We start from the raw sequence: 22,500 nt of genomic DNA, 5'->3' as shown, positions 1-22,500 counted from the left end.
TTAAATGTTTTTACGCTTTGAGTTCAAATTCCGCGCAGGCCGATTTTGCCTTTCATCCCATCGACGTGAATGAAATAAATACCAGTTGAGTGTTGAGGTTGATACAATCGAATAGACTCTCAACCCTCCCTAAAAATTTCAGGTCAGGGCTGGTGCCTACAGCAGAAAGAAGTATTACTATTATTATTATTATTATTATTATTATTATTATTATTATTATTATTATTATTATTGAGTGAGAGAGCAGTGCATGCCGTCAAAGTGACACTGGGGTAGAACATACGAAGCCCAGTATACCCGTCATGACTACCCGTCTGATAAGGGTACACCAGGCACATGCATCACAACCAGATGTGCGCGACATGGTGATTTCATATCAAGATAAACAAGGCATGACCTTGCAGGTGGGGCCCAGTTAGAATTTTCTTCAGATCGAGTAGCCCATCCCACCCAAAAGGTCCTTATATTATTATTATTAATATTATTATTGCGCACCGTTACGTTCTGAGTTCAAATACCACCGAGGTCAGCTTTGCCTTTCATCCCTCCGGGGTTGATAACATAACGTACTCGTCAAAGCCTGGGGTTCTATGGATCCGACTAACCCCGCTCCCCTCAAAATTGCCGGTACTGTGCCTCAATCAGAAGCACTAAGGGTGACGAGCTGGCAGATTCGTCCTAGCGTCGAAAAAATACCTTGTAGTATTTCATTCGGCCCTTTATGTTCTGAGTTTGGGACCCAACCTTTAACAATTTTTTAGGCATTTTACTTTCAGTTCAAATTCCACAGCATTCAACGTTTCCTATCATCCTGCTGGAGGTGGGGGGGTCGATAAAATCAAATACCAGTTCAAAACTGAGAGTGTATCAATCACCTAACCCTTCCCCGCCCCAACTCCTCGAAAATTCTGTCTGCTTTCGTTAGAAACAATTATTTTTAATATTTTACGTGCCATTGCGTTTTCATGTTCTGCATTGAAATTCCGCCGCGGGCAAATTTGCATTTTATCTCCTTCCGGGGCTTCACTAGCAAGCCCCTTGCAAAATGTTTGACTTTGTATCGGTATTCCTTCGATATTGGTCTAGAAAGTGTCAGTGTGAGGAAACGAAATCTTTGACCCTCTTTTTCAGCCTATCACCATGAGGGGGAGGTTGTGTGTGTGTGTAAATGAGATCGTGTACCAATATCGAAGGATTGCCTTTCTATCTATATAATAAACTATTTGCAGAAACTGTCGAGCATCGGAGAAATTACTTCGGTGTATAGATAAGGGGTGATATCACTTTCTGTGTTCAAATCCAGCCAAGGGCCGAATTCGATATGTGGCCCTGTGTGCGTATCAACGGTGGTGATCAGGGTGGTTGAAACGAAAGAACATGACGGTTGGGATGGACGGTAGAATCGATAAATACAGGGTAATTTGCGTTACGTTCTCAGCCTTTCTTTTTTATCTATGGACCCCTTCGATCCCTGTCTCTCTAGGGTGGACCCTCATAGTTATTTGACGTTTAAAAAATCCTGTTTTATTTTTAGAATTGAATATCATTAGGAATTGTATTTAAAAATTTGCTAAAACATTTTGTGTATTGTAGAATTATAATCTAATCTATTCCAAAAGAATCTTTTATGGACTCCAAGGACCATATATGGTATCCGGGCGAGAACCACTGACTTGAACCTTTGTGAGCCCAAATCCCGCTAAGGTTAAATTTAACCTTACATCCTTCAAGGACTGGTCCTTAAAATAGACTACCAGTCATACTTTGGGATCGATTCATTCCCTTCCACCTTGGGCCCGCCCGAATGTGTAGGTTTGTGTCTCAGAATTCCTTGTTATCAACAGCTGTTGCTTAGCCCCAAGTCAGCTGTGACCAAAGACATTCCAACCATACCCACTCCTTCTTTTGTATTATTCAGTATGTCCTGTTCATATTTTTAATTACTAAATGAGATTTGAAGGAGATTTCTAGTTGTTTAAACCCAGGTCAATTCTCATCGAACAGGCCTATGGTCAAAGGTATTCTAACCGTGACCATCCCGTTTAATTTTTTGTAGGACTACGTAATCTAATGTGTCCTTTTGCTGTTTAAGGTAGTGACGGTCATGGGGATTTGGCTGCTGTTTCTAACAGGTCGTGCGACCGACCTCCTCCACTGGCTTCACATGTAATGTAGCATGTTATCAGTAATTGAAGTAAAAGGCGGGAAGTTGAGATAAACGTGAGAGCAACAGATTCTTTCTCTATAAAGGAGGCTTATCATAAACGGTGCAACATCTAACTTTGGACTTCCTCGTTCCGTGTTCAATACCCACTGAAATCAACAAAATAATTTTCACAATCAACTGGGATAGATCCAATTTTAACAGGACCCCAGGAATGTGTCCACCTTTACTAATGAAAAACTAGTCGCACGCGCCAATGAAGGAGTCTGAACGTATCGAGCGTCATGGTAGAAATGGTAGTCAAATTCCCCGCTTATCCGCACCCCACTGTTTTAAATGAGAAAGGGCTTATTGGATAATATAGTTTAAAATATACTGGGAATGAAAAGAGGCAGGACGGCATGGTTAGAGCACTTTTGATCACAGGTATGCTCAATCAAGTTTGACCTGGAGCTAAAAGACACCATAGGAACATAAAAAAAAAAGCTGCCGTTGTTTAACCCCAGGTCAACCTCACAAGAAGTGAGAGATGATCAGAAGAGATTCCAACCGTGGCCATATATCTGATCTTTCTGCATTATCCAGTTTATCCTTTTGTAAGATGGCAGGGTGTGGTTTTAAGTGAGATTTGGCTGCTATTTCTAGCAAGTACTGTGACAACTAGGGGCGTCAATTTATTGGACTCGAAATTACCCACTTCTTATACTGGTTCTCTGCTTCTGTGGTAGAAGATTCCATGGATATTTCCAGTCCATGTTACCACACATTTTACCATTTCTGGTGCATTAGGAAAGAAACTGACCATCAAAACATCATATTTTGTGTTCCATTCATCGCATCTGTTTAAGATGACTCCTCGGAAAATAGTTTAGTGTGGCTAGTTTAACACTTTGGGGCCAAATCTATACCTTTCGTTGTTTTAAACATTCCATTTTACCTTCTCTTAATTATGTACTCGAGTCGATGAGAACGACTGACCCACTCCTGTCAGAAATAAGTGATTGAACTGCTCAGTTTAGATCCGTTTTAATAAACTGCCGCTTTATATATTTATTTATTTAAATAGATAGATAGATAGAGAGAGAGAGAGAGAAATAGATAGATAGATACACAGAGAAATAGATAGAGAGATAGATAGATAGATAGATAGATAGAGAGACAGCTAGAGGTAGATAGATAGATAGATAGATAGATAAACAGAGAAACAGATAGTAGATAGATAGATACACAGAGAAACAGATAGAGAGATAGATAGATAGGTAGATAGATAGATAGCCAGAGAAATAGAGATAGATAGATAGATACACAGAGAAACAGATAGAGAGATAGATAGATAGACAGACAGCTAGATGTAGATAGATACATAGCTAGACAAATAGATAGACAGACAGATAGAGATAGATAGATAAATAGAAAGAGATAGATAGATAGACAGACAGGTACAGGGAGGGAGGGATTCCGGACAAGCAAGACATTATTAAATGCATGAGTGAGTTGGTAAAGGAATTTTAAGCGTGATGAGCATTTATAGAGAAGCGAGGCCCAGTTTGGCGCCTGGCCGTTCAGTCAACTACCTGAAGAACTGGCTTCAGCGCGCCGCTGTCTTTTACCTACCAATTTCACTTTCGCCTGAACAGAATTTCAATTAATATACCTTACACGCTTTACTTGTTTCGGTCATTAGACTGCGGCTATGCTGGGGCTCTACCTTGAAGTGTTTTCAGTCGAATGAATCGACCTCAGTAGTTTCTTTCTTTTTTTTTTTTAAGCCTGGTACTTACTCTATCGTTCTCTTTGGCCGAAGTGCTAAATTGCATGAACGTAAATACACCAACACCGGTTGTCAAGCGGTGGTGGGAGACAAACACAGATACAAAGACACACACACACACACACCACACACACATATTCTTTTACTTGTTTCAGCCATTTGACTGCAGTCATGCTGGAGCACCGCCTTTTAGTCGAACAAACCAACCCCCATGACTTATTCTTTGTAAGCTTAGTATTTATTCTATCGTTCTCTTTTGTCGAACCGCTATATTACGGGGGCGTAAATACACCAGCATCGGTTGTCAAGCGATTGTGGGAGCGGACAAACACAGATACACAAACGTTAAACACACACACACACATATATATATATATATATACACGACGGGCTTCTTTCAAATCCACCATCAAGTCTTCGGTCGGCCCGAGGCTAGAGTAGAAAACACTTGCCCAAGGTACCGCGCAGTGGGACTGAACCCAGAACCATGGGGTTGGGAAGCAAGCTTCTTACCACACAGCCACCCCTGCTATAGTGCAATTGCCACATAAACGTTCTTTAATATCGTTGTTTGAAGAAATGCGGAAATAAACCATTCTATGTACAACAGGAACAATCTCTCAAGTTATTGGGATGAGGGCCCCGGACCACTTTCGAAGTTATTTGCATTGTACGGTAATGGAACCCTTTGGTTACCGTATTCCTGCTGAAAAATACTGCGTTTGTTTCGATTAATCGGGAATATAACGAAGAAATGTGGTGACATGTCTGTCACCATCATTCCGGTGTTTGAAATGGCAAGGCTGCGTGGTTAGAAGTTTGCTTGCCAACCACATGGTTCCGGGTTCAGTCCCACTGCGTGGTACCTTGGACAAATGTCTTCTGCTACAGACGACCAAAGCCTTGTGAGCGGATTTGGTAGACGTAAATTGAAAGAAGCCCATCGTATATATATATATATATATATATATATATATATATATAGTGTGTGTGTGTGTGTGTGTCTGTACCCACCACCGTTTGGCAACCGGTCTTGGTGTGTTTACGTCCTGTAACTTACTGGTTCGCAAAAAAGGGACCGATAGAATAAGTACGATGCTTAAAAAATAAGTACTGGGGTCGATTCATTCGACTAAAAGTGCTTCAAGTTGGTGCCCCAGCATGGCCACGGCCTGAAACAAGTAAAATATAAAAAACGCAAATCATGTTTAAATTCTTCAAATACCAAAAATATTGACCAAAATATTTTCCAGGAATCATTTAACGACTGAAATCAGTTTTATGTGGTGCCTAGTTGCGTAGTTAGGAAATTAGGAATTCGCTTCGCAACCACGTGGTTTCGTGTTCAATCCCATTGCGGGCCTTGCAAGTGAATATATATTCTTTCACTTGTTTAAGTCATTTGACTGCGGTCATGCTGGAGCACCGCCTTTAATCGAACAAATCGACCCCGGGACTTATTCTTTGTAAGCCTAGTACTTATTCCATCGGTCATTTATGCCGAACCGCTATGTTACGAGGATGTAAACATACCAACATCGGTTGTCAAGCGATAGCGGAGGGAACAAACACAGACACACTAATATATGCACGACGGGCTTCTTTCAGTTTCCGTCTACCAAATCCACTCTAGCGTGAAGCTATAGTAGAAGACACTAACCCCAAGGTGTCACGCAGTGGGACTGAACCCAGAACCATGTGGTTGGGAAGCAAGCTTCTTACCACACAGCCACGCCGTGTGTTTATTACTCTGTCCGCCGATTGACGAAGAACGACTACCACAACAGCCTAGTTTCCTTGTCTCCTATTACATGGTTGCGAGATTTGCTAGAAATAGCAGCCGAATCTTTATCCAGTCACACTCATCTGTCTTTAAAAAGAATATGACACATGGCTAATGTAGTGAAAATATAATAAGGTTTTTCGCTGTTTTCGACCATGAGTATTCCCGTGTTTGTTCTATCAACTGAACTCTCCACACATTAAATTAACGTGTGTGTGTGGTTGAATATTCCGCTAACATGTGTGCCTTGACACAATTTTCATGTTGAATCGATGTGACAAGTCTGAATTATTGAATTACGAGTACAATCCACCCGGTAGCTTACCTTACGGTTTTCATCGACCCGTTTCACTCAGATGATGCCGGTCAGTCAGCTATGGTAAATGGTATCGCGTGGCGAGTTCGAATCTGGACTCTCAGGACTGCCAAGTGAATAGCTTAACCACTCGTCCATGTCGACATCAAACTATTAAATGCACGGTCAAGAATGGAACGTTCTTTGATTATAGATTTACTGGAGTCCTAGGGCTAAGCAACAACTCTCAAATTGATGCTCGTGCACTGACTAATTATTATTATTATTATTATTATTATTGTTATTATTGTTATTATTAATGTGGTGAGCTGGCAGAAACGTTAGCACGAAATGCTTTGCAGTATTTCGTCTGCCGCTACGTTCTGAGTTCAAATTCTGCCGAGGTCGACTTTGCCTTTCATCCTTTCGGGGTCGATAAATTAAGTACCAGTTATGCACTGGGGTAGATGTAATCGACTTAATACCTATGTCTGTCCTTGTTTGTCCCCTCTATGTTTAGCCCCTTGTGGGTAATAAAGAAATAGGTATTTCGTCTGCCGCTACGTTCTGAGTTCAAATTCTGCCGAGGTCGACTTTGCCTTTTATCCTTTCGGGGGTCGATAAATTTAAGTACCAGTGAAATACTGGGGTCGTTGTAATCGACTAGTGCTCTTCCACCTAAATTTGGCCTTGTGCCAAAATTCGAAACCACTACCTGATGCTATTGCTAATCTGATCGCTTTATGTTACATTGTACCTGTTGCTATCGTTGTTGCTAAAGTCTTTAACGTTACTGCTATACTACTGCCAGTGTTGCTATTGTTACTGTAGCGATTTTGTGGTGTTGGGAAAGGTTGTGAGAATGTTGCAGTTATTAATGGCTGAGTGGTGCACGTGGTCCCTGGCTCGATCCTTACGACTGGTGTCTTGAGCAAATGTCATTTTCCAAGTTGATTCAAGGTCAACGGAAAGTGTATACAAGACCGTCCGGTGGGTTTGAACCTGTTACTCAAAATGTACAGCCTTGTTACACACTGCGTCGCACTGATTCTACCTGAGAATTTAGTGTATCAACGGAATACTCAACCACTAAAATGTTAATTAACGAGTCGGGCGTACAGTTGATTAGACAACTGGATGATTAAGGCGCGTGGCTTAGTGGTTAGGGCATTTGGCTCACGGTTGTAAGGTCATGAGTTCAATTCCTGGCTACGCATTGTGTCCTTGAGCAAGACACTTTATTTCATATTGCTCTAATCCACTCAGCTGGCATAAATGAGTTGTAGCTGTAACTAAAAAGGGCCAACCTTGTCACACTGATTTCCCTGAGAACTACATTAAGGGTACACGTATCTATGGGGTGCTCAGCCACTTGCACGTTAATTTCAAATGCTGGAATTTCCGTTGATCGGATCAACTGGAACGCTCGTCGTCGCAATCGAGGGAGAACCAGTTTATCGTCTAACGTTGCTATTGTGTTGTTAGCAAAAAAACAACAACAATTCAAGTGGTTTTACTGTCGTTCTTGTTGTTTTCTGTTTGTTTTTAGCCCTAGGTCAACCCTTACGGAATAGACTTACTATCAAAGACATTGCAACCGTGACTATCTTACTTCAATAAGAATAATATTACATTATATAATTTATCCTTTGCAGTAGGGTGTATTTCGAATGGTGATTTGACTGTTATTTCTGGGAGGCTAAACGACCACGTAGCAGTCCCACCTTGTTGGCTCGTGTTGTGTTGTATTTATTCTCGCTGCCAGACTAAACCACTGCACCTTGTAAGTGTGCCCTCCTAAACCCTTACGACCTTCGCGTAACCTTAACGGTCCTTGTTAACCCAGTTACGACAGCTGTTGAATCGGTGCTGCCTTACGAGAGCCACACATTTCCTCTGTTTCGACTGTTTCATCTCCATGCGGTTAGGGGAGTGGAGAGCGTCGCGCATCAGTTTATTTGCCATTCCTATTGGAATCGTAAGAGGAAAGAAAATATCATTGCCGTCGTCGTCGTTGATGCTATTGCTGTTGCTGTTTGTTGAGCGAAGCGGTCTTCGTCCCAGAGCTCGCAAGATCGCGCCTCTGTAGTGGGAGAAGTCCGAAACGTGGTCCTTTGCTATTCGTAAGACCCGCAGAAGAGAAAGCAGGTTTACCCCCCGACACCGAGAGCATCGACATGATAGATGAATGCGCATCCAGGCTCAGCGGTTGCGTAGGAAGTCGGGGACAAGAAACAAGAAGAAAGAGTGAGAGAAAGTTGGAGCGAAAGAGTACAACAGGGGTCGCCACCACCCCCTGCCGGAGCCTCGTGGAGCTTTAGGTATTTTCGCTCAATAAATACACACAACGCCAGGTCTGGGAATCGAAAGCGCGATCCTCCGACCACGAGTCCGCTGCCCTAACCGCTGGGCCATTGCGCCTCCACTGTTGTTGTTGTTGTTGTTTAGGCAGATCAATCTAAATTGAGTAAATTGATCGACAAACAAAATTATCCCAGCTCCACCATTCCAGTTTTTTCTCATAATATTCTTAAGCAGTAGTGAATGATTTGAGGGAGATTTGGTTATCATTTCCAGCAAGTCGATCACCCACATGAGAGCGCCCTCGCTGGTTAATTGTTGGTGGTGGTGTTATTGATAACGAGGGGTCCTCTTTATTCAGGCCAACGCAGGATCCTCATCGATGCGGCCACTCACTGCACATCGTAGAAATAATAGCAACCGAATTTGCTTTCAAACTAGTCATAGGCGCAGACGTGGCTGTGTGGTAAGAAGCTTGCTTCCCAACCACATGGTTCCGGGTTCAGTCCCACTGCGTGGCACCTTGGGCAAGTGCCTTCTACTACTATAGCCTCTGGCAGGCCAAAGCTTTGTGAGTGGATTTGGCAGGCGGAAACTGAAAGAAGCCCGCCGTATATAAATGTGTGTCGTGTGTATATATATTATATATATATTGCAGGACACCTGTATCAGAGCTTTGTTGAATCTAAACAACAACGCCATCTAGGTCATGGGTATTTAAATTAAAACGAAACGAAACCGGCACTCAGTCCCGACGATGACTGTTCCAGTTGATGCGATCAATAGAACACACGGATCGTGAGTTTAACGTACAAGTGGCTGAGTACATCCACAGACACGTGTGCGTACCCTCAACATAGTTCTTAGGGTGATTCAGCGTGACAAGGCTTGAGCCATTGAAATACGAGTACAGCCTATTTTTATCGACTAGACAGGAGCATATGCGGGTATCGAACTCACAACCATACGATCGTTAGCTGCATACTCTGACTACTAAGTCACGTGGTTTCACTACATTGGTCCCTAATGCCAGAGAGAACTTCCTCTACCTTTTATTGTGGCGGTGAGCCAGAGAAGACTGGGCACCGAAACCGTGGGTTTGAACCCAGATGAAGCCCACCGCGGCTGCAGATCTCGATGGTTGTAGCAAATATTCGAACGAGAACTTCAAAGACCGAAGTGACGAAAGAGGTTTCATGCCAACTGCGGTCAAGCTCGGGTCAGCCGATACTAAGAAGCTGCGAAAGCTTCCAGGACTTTCCGTTTTCGAGGTCGATCGATTCGGTAGGTAAGTTGTTTCGCACTCCAGAGCGGATTCCGACTCCCATGCCACTGTCCTGCAGTCTCTCACGATAATCTGTCCTCAGCCACACGGACAGATTCTAGACTGAATCGAAGTCTGGGATAGAAAGTGAGGGTCATAGATAATGACGAAACCCCGATCTCGTTGTTCCTTTCAGAAATCGGAGTTATATGTAAAGAACAGTCTCGAGTCTTAGGGTTCGTAGGGCCAGCCAGTTCCCTGGTTTCCATGAAGTATAAGTGACCGAGATCACAACATTACCCCTGGATGGGGCGCCAGCCCATTGTAGGGTTACTCATTGATAGTTCAGTGGACTTGAACAACGTGAAATTAAGTGTTTTGCCCAAGAACATAGCGCGTTGCCCGGTCTAGGACTCGAAACCACGATCTTTGCGAGCGTGGATGCACCACTCTAACCACTTGACCAAACGCTTTCATTTCCGATAACTTAAGTGCATGGATTGAAAGAAATTTGGCTGCTATTTCGAACAGGTTGGGCAACCACATAATGGGACGTTATTGATTTGAGTGTCATATCCTGCTTGGAATAAGATACAACTCTTAAACTCTTACTCAGACACAGGTGAGTTACTTTAATGTACAGAGAGGAGGGAAGCTGTGACCTTCATGCCTTTCTCAAGCTAATTCGATTCATCAGAAACCTCGAACATCGAGTTCATTGTAGCTAGATATTAGATACCAGTGGTGGTGGTAGTAGTGGTGTGGTGGTGGTGGTGGTGGTGGTGGTAGTAGTGGTGTGGTAGTAGTAGTAGTCGTGGTGGTGGCGATGGTAGTGATGATGCTGGTGGTGGTGGTGATGATCGTGGTAGTGGTAGTGGTGGTATAGTAGTCACTCACTTCACTGAACCTTCCTCTCCCTCCCCTCCTCCAGCTACATCAAACAGATGGCTCTTCGCTCTCCTCCGCTCTTTGCCTTTAAGCAAAGACACTAACCCTAATTTCTGACTTAACACTTCTCTTCAGTTCACACACAGCTTTTATTTATTTATTTATTCTCTTATTTATGTTCTTCTTCTTCCAAACACCGTTTCTTTCAGCGCTACTCTGTGTGTATGTGTGTGAGAGAGAGAGAGAGAGAGGGGGTGGCGGGGGTGGAATAGTATGGTACTACAACGAACAACTCTATTCTCTTTACTCTTTACTCTTTTACTTGTTTCAGTCATCTGACTGCGGCCATGCTGGAGCACCGCCTTTAGTCGAGCAAATCGACCCCGGGACTTATTCTTTGTAAGTCCAGTACTTATTCTATCGGTGTCTTTTGCCGAACCGCTAAGTGACGAGGACGTAAACACACCAGCATCGGTTGTCAAGCAATGCTAGGGGGACAAACACAGACACACAAACACACACACACACACATATATATATATATATATTATTATATATATATATATACGACAGGCTTCTTTCAGTTTCCGTCTACCAAATCCACTCACAAGGCATTGGTCGGCCCGGGGCTATAGCAGAAGACACTTGCCCAAGATGCCACGCAGTGGGACTGAACTTGGAACCATGTGGTTGGTTAGCAAGCTACTTACCACACAGCCACTCCTGCGCCTATATTGTTATGTTAACGATGTCACTGGAGATATACATTATCTACACACGCATATATAGGTGAGTTGTGAGGTAAGACATTTGCTTCCCAACCACATAGATCCGGGTTCAGTCCCATTGCGTGGCACCTTGGGCAAATATCTCGGGCCATCCAAACTTTTATGAGGGGATTTGGTTGACGGAAGCTGAAAGACGCCAGTTGTATGTACGTCTGTGTGTGTGTAAATGTGTTTGTCCGCCATCACTGCTTGACAACCGGTATCGGTGTGTTTGCGTCCCCGGTTCAACAAAAGAGACTGATGATAGAGTAAGTATTTGGCTTTAAAACAAAAATTGTGAAGTCGATTTGTTCGGCTAAAATTCTTCAAGGAGGTGCCCCAGCATCGCCGCAGTCTCATTACTGAAAGAAGAAAAAGATAAAAGAATAAAAGATGCACGCATGCGCACACACAGACAGAGGCGCAGTATGATTTAATGCAGTGTTTCTCAACCTTTTTGTTCTTGCGTAACCCATAAAATAAATTACATGTCTCACCGAATCCCTGCACAAAAATAAAAAATTACATACCATATCTTTCTCATATTTTTCATCGTAATTCATGTGGTAAATATCATGTATATATATATACATACATACATACATATATATATAGAGAGAGAGTTTACGAAAAAAACAAAAGACGAAGACAGGTGGTGTACAAAACAGATGTATTAGTATAACGCTCAGGTATAGAAAAAGTCTTTTACGTTTCGAGCCTACGCTCTTCTACAGAAAGTGACACAGAAAAAACAAGGAGAGAAAAAAATGTGTGTAGTGGCTAACGATGTATCATGGCGATATATATATATATATATATATATATTATATATATATATAATATTATATATATATATATAATATTATATATATATATATATATATATTATATATATATATATATTATATATATATATATATATATTATATATATTATATATATATATATAATATATATATATATACACACATATATATATATACATATGTGTGTGTGTGTGGTTATATTTTTGATAACATAATAGGTTAGATAGGATGATGTCTACATTACAATATTACAATAAGTTGTGTTTATGAAGCAAGCTCCGTTTAACAATTAAACCAGCGTTTCTCAACCGGAGTTCCCCGGGACCCTAAGGTTCCCGGGGGTTCTGCGAGAAAGAGTGAGATAAGCTAATGCTCGTAACATTACTATACATGCACGACATATTATGCCTTTTGCGGAACCTTAGGGTTCAGGGGAACTCCGGTTAAAAAACGCTGGTTTAATGGTTAAACGGAGCTTGCTTCATTAACACAACCTTCCAGATTCGACCCTACTTCATGGTGCCTAAGGGTACTGTCTTTTTTATATCCTCGAAATGGCCCACACTTTGTGAATGAAATTGAGTGGACGGATACTATAAGGAGGCGCGTCGGGCGAATTTGTACCTACAATATAAAATGTACAGCCTTGTCACACCTTATGTCCCACTGTTTAAGAACTATTGCAAGCCAATCCTTCTGGTGGTGCCTAAAGCCGTTGGACTGTGCAAACCCTTCTATATCATCAGTAAGGATCTCAGATTCACGAGCCTCTCTCCTCTCGGCCTCTACACTTTGCCTGGGTGGGGCAACAACGACTGAATTAGTCTTCGCCTACAGAACGCTTTTATCTGAAGCTTCTTGTCCAACCATGACCATCATGAGCTGGTTTCAGCTGCCATGTTTATCGCCCAGGTGTCATTCTTCAGTTGTTTGGGTTCCAGTTTCGGGAAAAAGCGAACGTGTCTTGCTGGGAGCTGACTTCAATCAGGCTGAGTGCCATCCATTCACAAAGACCTAATCGATCAAGTTCTGATATTGTTTTGTGTCGAGAATCATCTGTATATGTGCTACACTTTGTAAAGTGGTTGGCATTAGGAAGGACATCCAAGTGTAGAAACCACGCCAAAACAAACTACGTCTCGCACACAGTTACGCTTGCGCCCATTTGGCTTTTCTCATGTCAGATATGAATGTTCTGTACTACAATGTTTGCAGTCCACTTGACTTTGTTTTCTCTTCTGGAGGTCTTCATTCGAATGATGTTCTAGAATGACGTTGTTCTGATCGCCGGTGTATCTGACCAACTACTTTTATTCCACCTTAACTTGGACCTAATCACAAGAATATTGTGTTGTGTGATTGGAGCGGGTAGTTAACACTTCATGCTCAACATACATACATACTACTGTACCCTATGCTGGATGACAAAGAAGCAAAGCTGGGACTGTGAATGAAGATCCTCCTGTTATAGAGGTGGGTGGTAGGTGGGGGGGGTGAGGTTTCCACCGAGATAACACAACTTTCCCAGGGTTGCCGCTGGCGAGCGGGGGGGGATGAATTGCCATTCAATATATAAACAGACAGAATTGAGGCCAAAGAGTGTGTGTAGTTATTGCTTTTAATATGTCAATGTGTGTCTGTACGTGTGTGCAAGTACACACACACGTTTTCACACACACATTCACGCACACACACACATGTGTATAAATACTGGCCCAACATATACATGTGTGTGCATATATAAACACACTTGAATACTTGCACGAGCAAATATAAATATATAACTATACGCACACGTATATATATATATATATATATATACACACACACACATATATATATGTGTGTGTGTGTTTATATATATAAATACGTGTGTGTGTAGGCGTGTATGATTGTTTCACTAAGTAGCCGTACTTTCAAAAATATCCCACCATCGTTGTTCTTGTTCGTTTCTGGGTTTTTTTTTTATCTCTTCGAGTGAAAACTAAAAAGTGAAAGGAAGCTCTTGGTTGAATATAGAGGATGGGTGGGGCGTACATCTCCTCGCCCACCCCACCCCCACTTCCACCTACATATCCACACACACACACACACGCATATTATATGTTGTACATACATGCATACACATGAATGGATATATATATATATAAATATACACCTGAACACATACACGCATACAATATCCACCCGCGCTGCTAAACACCCTGGCTAAATAAATGAATGAAAGTCAAAAGCAGTCAAACAACTTTACGTCTTGGGTCTACGCCACCGCCACTACCACCACCATTAACCACCGCTACCTCGACCACCATCATCATGACCATCACCACCGCCACCACGACCATCATCATCATCATCTCCACCACCGCCACCAACAATAACACCGCTAACACCGTGTCCATCATCTCCACCTAGGTTTATCACCTACTACCGTCACCGCAATTCTACCACTTCACTACCACCGCAACACCAACATAATGGCAATAACCACACTACCACCACCGCAACAATAATGTCTCTACGTCCTCACCATCTCCGCACTATAACTGGGGTTTTTAAGGTCTTCACCTTTACTACCACGCCCATACAACAACCGTCACAGCATTGCTGCCACAACCACGTACACTTCCTCTGCTACCTCTGCACCACCCGAAACTACCAACCACCACAATGAAACAAAAAGAATTCAAAGCGGCCAGCGACATAAAATTGAGCAACAAAAGCGAATGAAGGTATATTAAATACCATACAAAATGGATTCTTGATATTAAAATTGTCCCTGCTTGCAGAGAAGGTAGGACAATCGCTTGGTGGAAGTTGATACCGATTCCAAATGAGAAGCTCTAGGATCAAAACAACTAGCTACGTGTTTCTGGCTCCATAAGCGTCATCGTCACAGCAATTGTCCAACTTTATGAAACGTTTAATCATCATCATCATCATCATTTAACGTCCGCTTTCCACGCTAGCATGGGTTGGATGATTTGACTGAAGTCTGGCGAACCAGACTCCAATCTGATCTGGCAGAGGTTCAACAGCTCTTCCTAACGCCAACCACTCTGAGCGTGTAGTGGGTGCTTTTACGTGCCACCGACACGAGGGCCAGTTTGGCGAAAATTAGGGAGGGGTAGAAAACGTGACCGGGATCATTTGTATAATTGAAAATATAAATAAGCTAAGAGGATGGGTGGCAGTGGTATGTATTTCAACAACAGGGCACGAATATACGTGTGTGTGTGTGTGTGTGTGTGTGTGTGTGAGCCTATGGAAGGGGTTGTGATGCTGCAAAATAAGACAGCTAGAAATAACAGTCACATCTCGTTCAAGTCGCAATCTAATTGTGTTAGAAGAAGAACACTTTAGATAACGAAATTCTGAGCGCAGTTTAAACAAAAAAACAACAACAAAGGCAACGTCTACGGCAGCCCAAAGATCTTTTGGTTCCCGCCCCTCCATCGTCATCATAACTTATAGAATTTATGTATTTTGGCGTGTGCGTGCGTCTAAGATTATACGTATGTACATGCCTATATATATGTTCATACATGTATACATGTGTACACGTGCGTGCATATATTACGTATATGCATGTATGTTATATAGATATGTGTATATGTATTAAGTATAATGTATACATATATGTGGGGATGTAATATGTATATATATATATTATATATACATACATATACATAAATAATCACACACACATACCTGTGAGTATGCATAAGATGTATATATTGTACATATACATACATACATACATACATACATACACACACACACACACAAATATATATATAATATATATATATATATATATAAATGTGTCTCTATATGTACATATATGTGTGTATGCGCACATACACACATACATATATATATATATATATATTATGTATATTATGTATATATATATATATATATTATATATATATATATACATAATATACATATATATATACATATATATATATACATAATATATACATATATATGTGTGTGTATGTGTGTGTGCATACATATATTCGTATACATATGCATACATAAACACATACGTACATACAAAAACACGTCGAGATTTGAGAAATATTGTAAGAGGGTGGTGGGGATGGGTGACTGTGCGGGTGGGTGTAGTTGCACTCCGATTGAATTGAATTTCAGCTGTGTACCGTACCAAATGCTCCTCTCGGGTGTATATAATATAATATCTGTGTACCCGGGTTAGGTTCTCATAGAAATGGCAAGGCCTATTCACAAGTGCGATCATACTTATTTGTACAAGTTTAGATACATAACTATTTTGTGTGTGTGTGTAAGTGAATGAGGGTGGGTGGGGGTATACACGTACGCACACCATACACACGCATGCTGTGTGTATACAAGGGTATAAGAAATATTTCTATTTGTACAAATGAACGTATGTAAATGTGTGTGTGTATACAATTATTTTGTCTGATATATATATATAATATATATATATATAGATATATATTATATATATATATTTGGTGTGTGTGTGTGTGAGCCTATGGAAGGGGTTGTGATGCTGCAAAATAAGACAGCTAGAAATAACAGTCACATCTCGTTCAAGTCGCAATCTAATTGTGTTAGAAGAAGAACACTTTAGATAACGAAATTCTGAGCGCAGTTTAAACAAAAAAACAACAACAAGGCAACGTCTACGGCAGCCCAAAGATCTTTTGGTTCCCGCCCCTCCATCGTCATCATAACTTATAGAATTTATGTATTTTGGCGTGTGCGTGCGTCTAAGATTATACGTATGTACATGCCTATATATATGTCATACATGTATACATGTGTACACGTGCGTGCATATATTACGTATATGCATGTATGTATATATAGATATGTGTATATGTATTAAGTATAATGTATACATATATGTGGGGATGTAATATGTATATATATATATTTATATATACATACATATACATAAATAATCACACACACATACCTGTGAGTATGCATAAGATGTATATATTGTACATATACATACATACATACATACATACATACATACACACACACACACACAAATATATATATATATATATATATATATATATATAAATGTGTCTCTATATGTACATATATGTGTGTATGCGCACATACACACATACATATATATATTATATATATATATGTATATTATGTATATATATATATATATATATATATATATATATATACATAATATACATATATATATACATATATATATATACATAATATATACATATATATGTGTGTGTATGTGTGTGTGCATACATATATTCGTATACATATGCATACATAAACACATACGTACATACAAAAACACGTCGAGATTTGAGAAATATTGTAAGAGGGTGGTGGGGATGGGTGACTGTGCGGGTGGGTGTAGTTGCACTCCGATTGAATTGAATTTCAGCTGTGTACCGTACCAAATGCTCCTCTCGGGTGTATATATATAATATCTGTGTACCCGGGTAGGTTCTCATAGAAATGGCAAGGCCTATTCACAAGTGCGATCATACTTATTTGTACAAGTTTAGATACATAACTATTTTGTGTGTGTGTGTAAGTGAATGAGGGTGGGTGGGGGTATACACGTACGCACACCATACACACGCATGCTGTGTGTATACAAGGGTATAAGAAATATTTCTATTTGTACAAATGAACGTATGTAAATGGTGTGTGTATACAATTATTTTGTCTGATATATATATATATATATATATATATATATATATATATATATATATATATTTGTGTGTGTGTGTGTGTGTGTATGTGCATATGTATGTATGTATATGTATATATACATCGCCATCATCATCATCATCATTAATGTCCATCTTCAACCATGTTGGTATAGGCTGAACAGTTTGTCGGGGGCCAGTGGGGTCCGAAGACTGCGTTGTGCTCCAATGCCCACTTTGACACGGTGGCTATGGCTGGATGCCCTTCTTAATACCAACCACTTTACATTGTGGACTAAGTGCGCTTTTGTGCCACCGGCTCTATTGTGGTCGCCATTTAGCTTGCAAACCTACAAGGCCCGCGCGAAGATACTTTTATGCTAACAAATGAGATAGAAAGATATTCCTCACAATTATCTGGCGTTCGCTGTCGACGCTGTCTCGCCCTCAAATCAACTCTTTGAGTAAGCAATCTTTTCGCGGAGCATGGGCTTTCTTTCCATGGTTAGACTGTTTGTATTTCAGTTCTAGTGAACCTAGCACCATGATATACCCACATGTGCTTCCTTCATATTTTAAAAGATCCTCTATATCTCGCTGGTGTTGCCTCCTCTATTTTAGGTTAAGTCGATGCAGCGGCAATATGGAAGTGTCTCTCGATCATCTCCAGTGCATTGCCCTGCCTGCTAACAGTGCACACAATGTCTTTCTGCTCTGTCTGTTTATTTATCTTCCCTCCTTACTAACCCAGTCCTTCTACTTCCCCCAACATCCCCCCAACTTACAGATTTATGTGACTGTTTCACATAACACTAATCTCAACAGACTCCACCACGTGCTGCCATCTGGGAGCACTGGAGACTAACATCAACGTCAGTAATGGCTTACATACGTACACACACACACACACACACACAGATAAACACACACACACACATGTGTGTGACATGAATATATGTGTGTATATATACAAATATATACAGAGAGATAGATAGAGAGAGAGAGAGAGTATGTTTGTTCATGACAATACGTCTGTATGTTTACACCCAAACACATATATGTTTATATATATATATATATATATATATATATATATATATATATATATATAATGTATGTATGTGCGTATGCATTTATATGAACGAGATAAAGGAAGTGAGTGAAAAGCCATTTGCAATAAAGTATGTATGCCTGTTTTTCACTGTTATAGCTGTGCGTGTGTGTTCGATGTATTTATTAAAACATACTCGCGCGTATTCAAGTATATGAATAGACGGAGCGGTGAAGAGGAAAGACAGGCGGACACGGATATCTAATATAGGCGCAGGCGTGGTCGTGTGGTAAGAAGTTTGCTTCCAAACCGCATGGTTCCGGGTTCAGTCTCACTGCGTGGCACCCTTGGGCAAAGTGTCTTCTACTATAGCCTCGAACCAACCAAAGCTATGTGAGTGGATTTGGTAGACGGAAACTGAAAGAAGCCTGTTATATATATATGTGTGTGTGTGTGTGTGTGTGTGTGTGTGTGTGTGTGCGTCTTTGTCTCTGCGTTTGTCCTTAACATGACAACCGGTATTGGTGCGTTTACGTCCCTGTAACTTGGCGGTTCGGCAAACGTACAGGAGGCGATTCGTTCGACTCAAATTCTTCAGAAAAGTGCTCCAGCTTGGTCAATCTAATGACTGAAACAAGTGAAAGACAAAAGATAATATGATATCATTTATAGTCGGTGTATAGTAATAATAATAATAATAATAATAATAATAATAATAATAATAATGATAATGGTCGTGATGTTGGTTGGTCGGTTGGTTGGCTGGTTGGTTGCTCTGTTACTCCAGTCACACTTTACATTGTATGAAGAGGGAGGAAAGTAATAAAAGGGATAGGGGGTGCAAGATAAGTACACATATAAGGTTTGGTGGCAGGCAATGAGTAAATGAATCCTACACACGAACACAATGAGAGAGAAAGAATCATAGAAACAAAGGAGAGAGAGGAAGAGGAGGAGCTGAGGAAGTAAGCGACAGGGTAATTACCAGAAGGATTATGCAAATGAAAACCCTGTTTAATTAATATAAGTACCAGTTAAATACTGGGGTCTGGGTAATTGATTTACTTGCCACCGGAAATCAATGGCCTTTTGCCAAAAGTTAAAACTAATATTTTAAGATAATATTAGTATTAATTAGTATCAATTAATTAGTATTAAGTATCAAAATTAGTATCAATTTCATGATGCAATACAAACACCAAGAAATTTGATGAAAGTGTAATCGTAAGGTAGGGAGTTCCATTCCTAGGGACGCTTTGGGTGTTTAAGTTCGACACTTTATTTCACATTGCCCCAACCCACTCAGCTGGCAAAAATGAGATGTGTCTGTAATTCAAAGGGTACCCAACGTTAAGGGTACGCGTGTCTGTGGAATACCCAGCCATTTGCATGTTAATTTCCCGGGCAGGCTGTTCCGTTGATCGAATCAGCTAGAAGCCACCAGTGTTTGGTTTTGATTCAATTACCTAAATCGGTAACCAAATTAAATCAATAAGGGAATGTATAATGAATGTGGTGCTATGGTCTCTGGAAATATTAGGAGCTGAGGCACGATATATCAAACTTCTCTGCAAGATGACTTCGGAATGGGCACAGATATAGCTTTACTATCTCCAGCTGTAAGATTTCCAATTGGGGAGGATGTCAAACAAGGAGATACTATCTCTCTGGTCGTAAGAGACACCGATTGGAAGCACGTTGTCAACGGTATGGTATTTACACACTTCTGATTTGCAGGCAACATCGTGCTCATCGCAAGTTAGCAGCAGACAATGCTGATATTGGCACCCAGAGTTTGGCTGTAGGCCTCAAAATATGCCACGCGAACAAAAAAAAACATACGATTTGAAAACGTAATACAAAGCCGAATAATGGTGGGGAAGTGATGAAACTGAGGAGGTAAAAAGATGTACGCGTACTTGGGGGCAGACAGTAAATATATGCCAAGACATGGACGCTGAAATCTTGCGCAGGGTAAAGGCAGGGTGGAAGGCATTTGCTTCGATAAAAGATCTACTCCAAGCACAGCTGGACAAACATCACTAGTTTCTTGCTCTTTAGATCTTTAGTGAAGCCAACAGTAAAAACCTTCAACCGTATCTGACATGAGACTCTCTCAGCTAATTTGTTAGCTTATGGCCTACATCTGTCTCTCATCTATTGGCTCAGAATTTGGTTCTCATTTTTCATGCCATTGCAAAATATCTTGAAAAATCACTGATACGTGTCCCGTCTATTCGGGTGTATCCTCCCCCAAGGTTCGATTATCTTTCTCCTTGTCTTCTTCTATCGCAACGTACAAAAGTCTGCTGGCTGCTATTTCCAGCTTACTCTCGAGACGATACCATGGAGCTACCCTACACAATTCTCTTTTAATTTTCCGTACTCGGACGTACATCCCTAAACACCTCGTGCTAACCGTACACTGCACACTCGCCACCAACTGGAACCGTCAAAACCATTCTTCGACAAAGACAGGAGAACGTAGCTTACTCCAACAACACTTAAATCCAATCACCACCATAATAGTACAGCTGCATTTATCTTTTTAGTCCTGAACGACAAAACTAAAAACTATTATCCATTCATTCATTCATTCATTCATTCGGTTCTCATTGTGCTTTGTGGCACTTGAGGCGACAGCAAAATCATTCCACCTTCAAACACTGAACGCATCCTTGACAGCTTATTCCATTGTTAACCCTTCTGCTTTTAAGATCTTTTGTTATTGTTCTCCACTATGTTTCCTTTGGTTGGCCATGTCTTCTTTTACCTTGTGGATCCCATTGTAACAATTCAGTTCGGTTTATAGCGGCAAACTCGACCCAGCTATTTCCATCTCCTTGCTTCAATAGTTTCTCTTATTGGTTTCATGTTAGCCTTGGTGTGTAGTTGGCTATCCGACATCATATTCGACCAGTAGACCTTCAACATTTTTCGGTAACATTTATTTTGAAACCCTTCCAATTTCTTTTCTTTGGTTGTTGAAGGCGACGAGCTGGCAGAATCGTTAGCACGCCGGGCGAAATGCGTAGTATTTCGTCTGCCGTTACGTTCTGAGTTCAAATTCCGCCGAGGTCGACTTCGCCTTTCATACTTTCGGGGTCGACAAATTAAGTGCCAGTTACGCACTGGGGTCGATGTAATCGACTTAATCCGTTTGTCTGTCCTTGTTTGTCCCCTGTGTTTAGCCCCTTGTGGGTAGTAAATAAATAGGTATTTCGTCTGTCTTTACGTCCTGGGTTCAAATTCCGTCGAGGTCGACTTTGCCTTTCATCCTTTCGGGGTCGATAAATTAAGTACCAGTTACGCACTGGGGTCGATGTAATCGACTTAATCCGTTTGTCTGTCCTTGTTTGTCCCCTCTGTGTTTAGCCCCTTGTGGGTAGTAAAGAAATAGATATTTCGTCTGTCTACCACTCTGGTCATGGGAAACACGTGGAGGCTGGCGAAAGGAAAGGCATCCAACCACAGAAAATCTGCCACAGTAAACTCCGTCCTATACATGCAAGTATGAAAAAGTGGACATTAAATCGATGATAATGATGATGATAACAATGATTGCATCCCAACTAGGCGGCCCCCTTTGAATGACAGGTACAACTCATTTTTGCAAACTGACTGGATTGGAGTAACGTGAACTAAAGTGCCTCGCACAACGCGCCGCCAGAAACCGAATAACGATCTTCGGGTGGGAGGGAGCTG

The 22,500-nt window shown here is 41.0% G+C and overlaps 1 protein-coding gene across 1 annotated transcript in view; it reads left to right on the top strand.

Moving 5' to 3' along the window:
* The window catches only part of LOC115209661 (cytochrome P450 27C1), a 113,995-nt gene that overhangs the window by 533 nt on the left and 90,962 nt on the right, over positions 1-22,500 (top strand). The window lies entirely within an intron of this gene.

Source organism: Octopus sinensis, linkage group LG3, assembly GCF_006345805.1.
Source record: "Octopus sinensis linkage group LG3, ASM634580v1, whole genome shotgun sequence".
NCBI lineage: Eukaryota > Metazoa > Mollusca > Cephalopoda > Octopoda > Octopodidae > Octopus > Octopus sinensis.
Note: the sequence above shows the minus strand (reverse complement) of the source record. Positions and strands in the feature narration are given on the sequence as shown.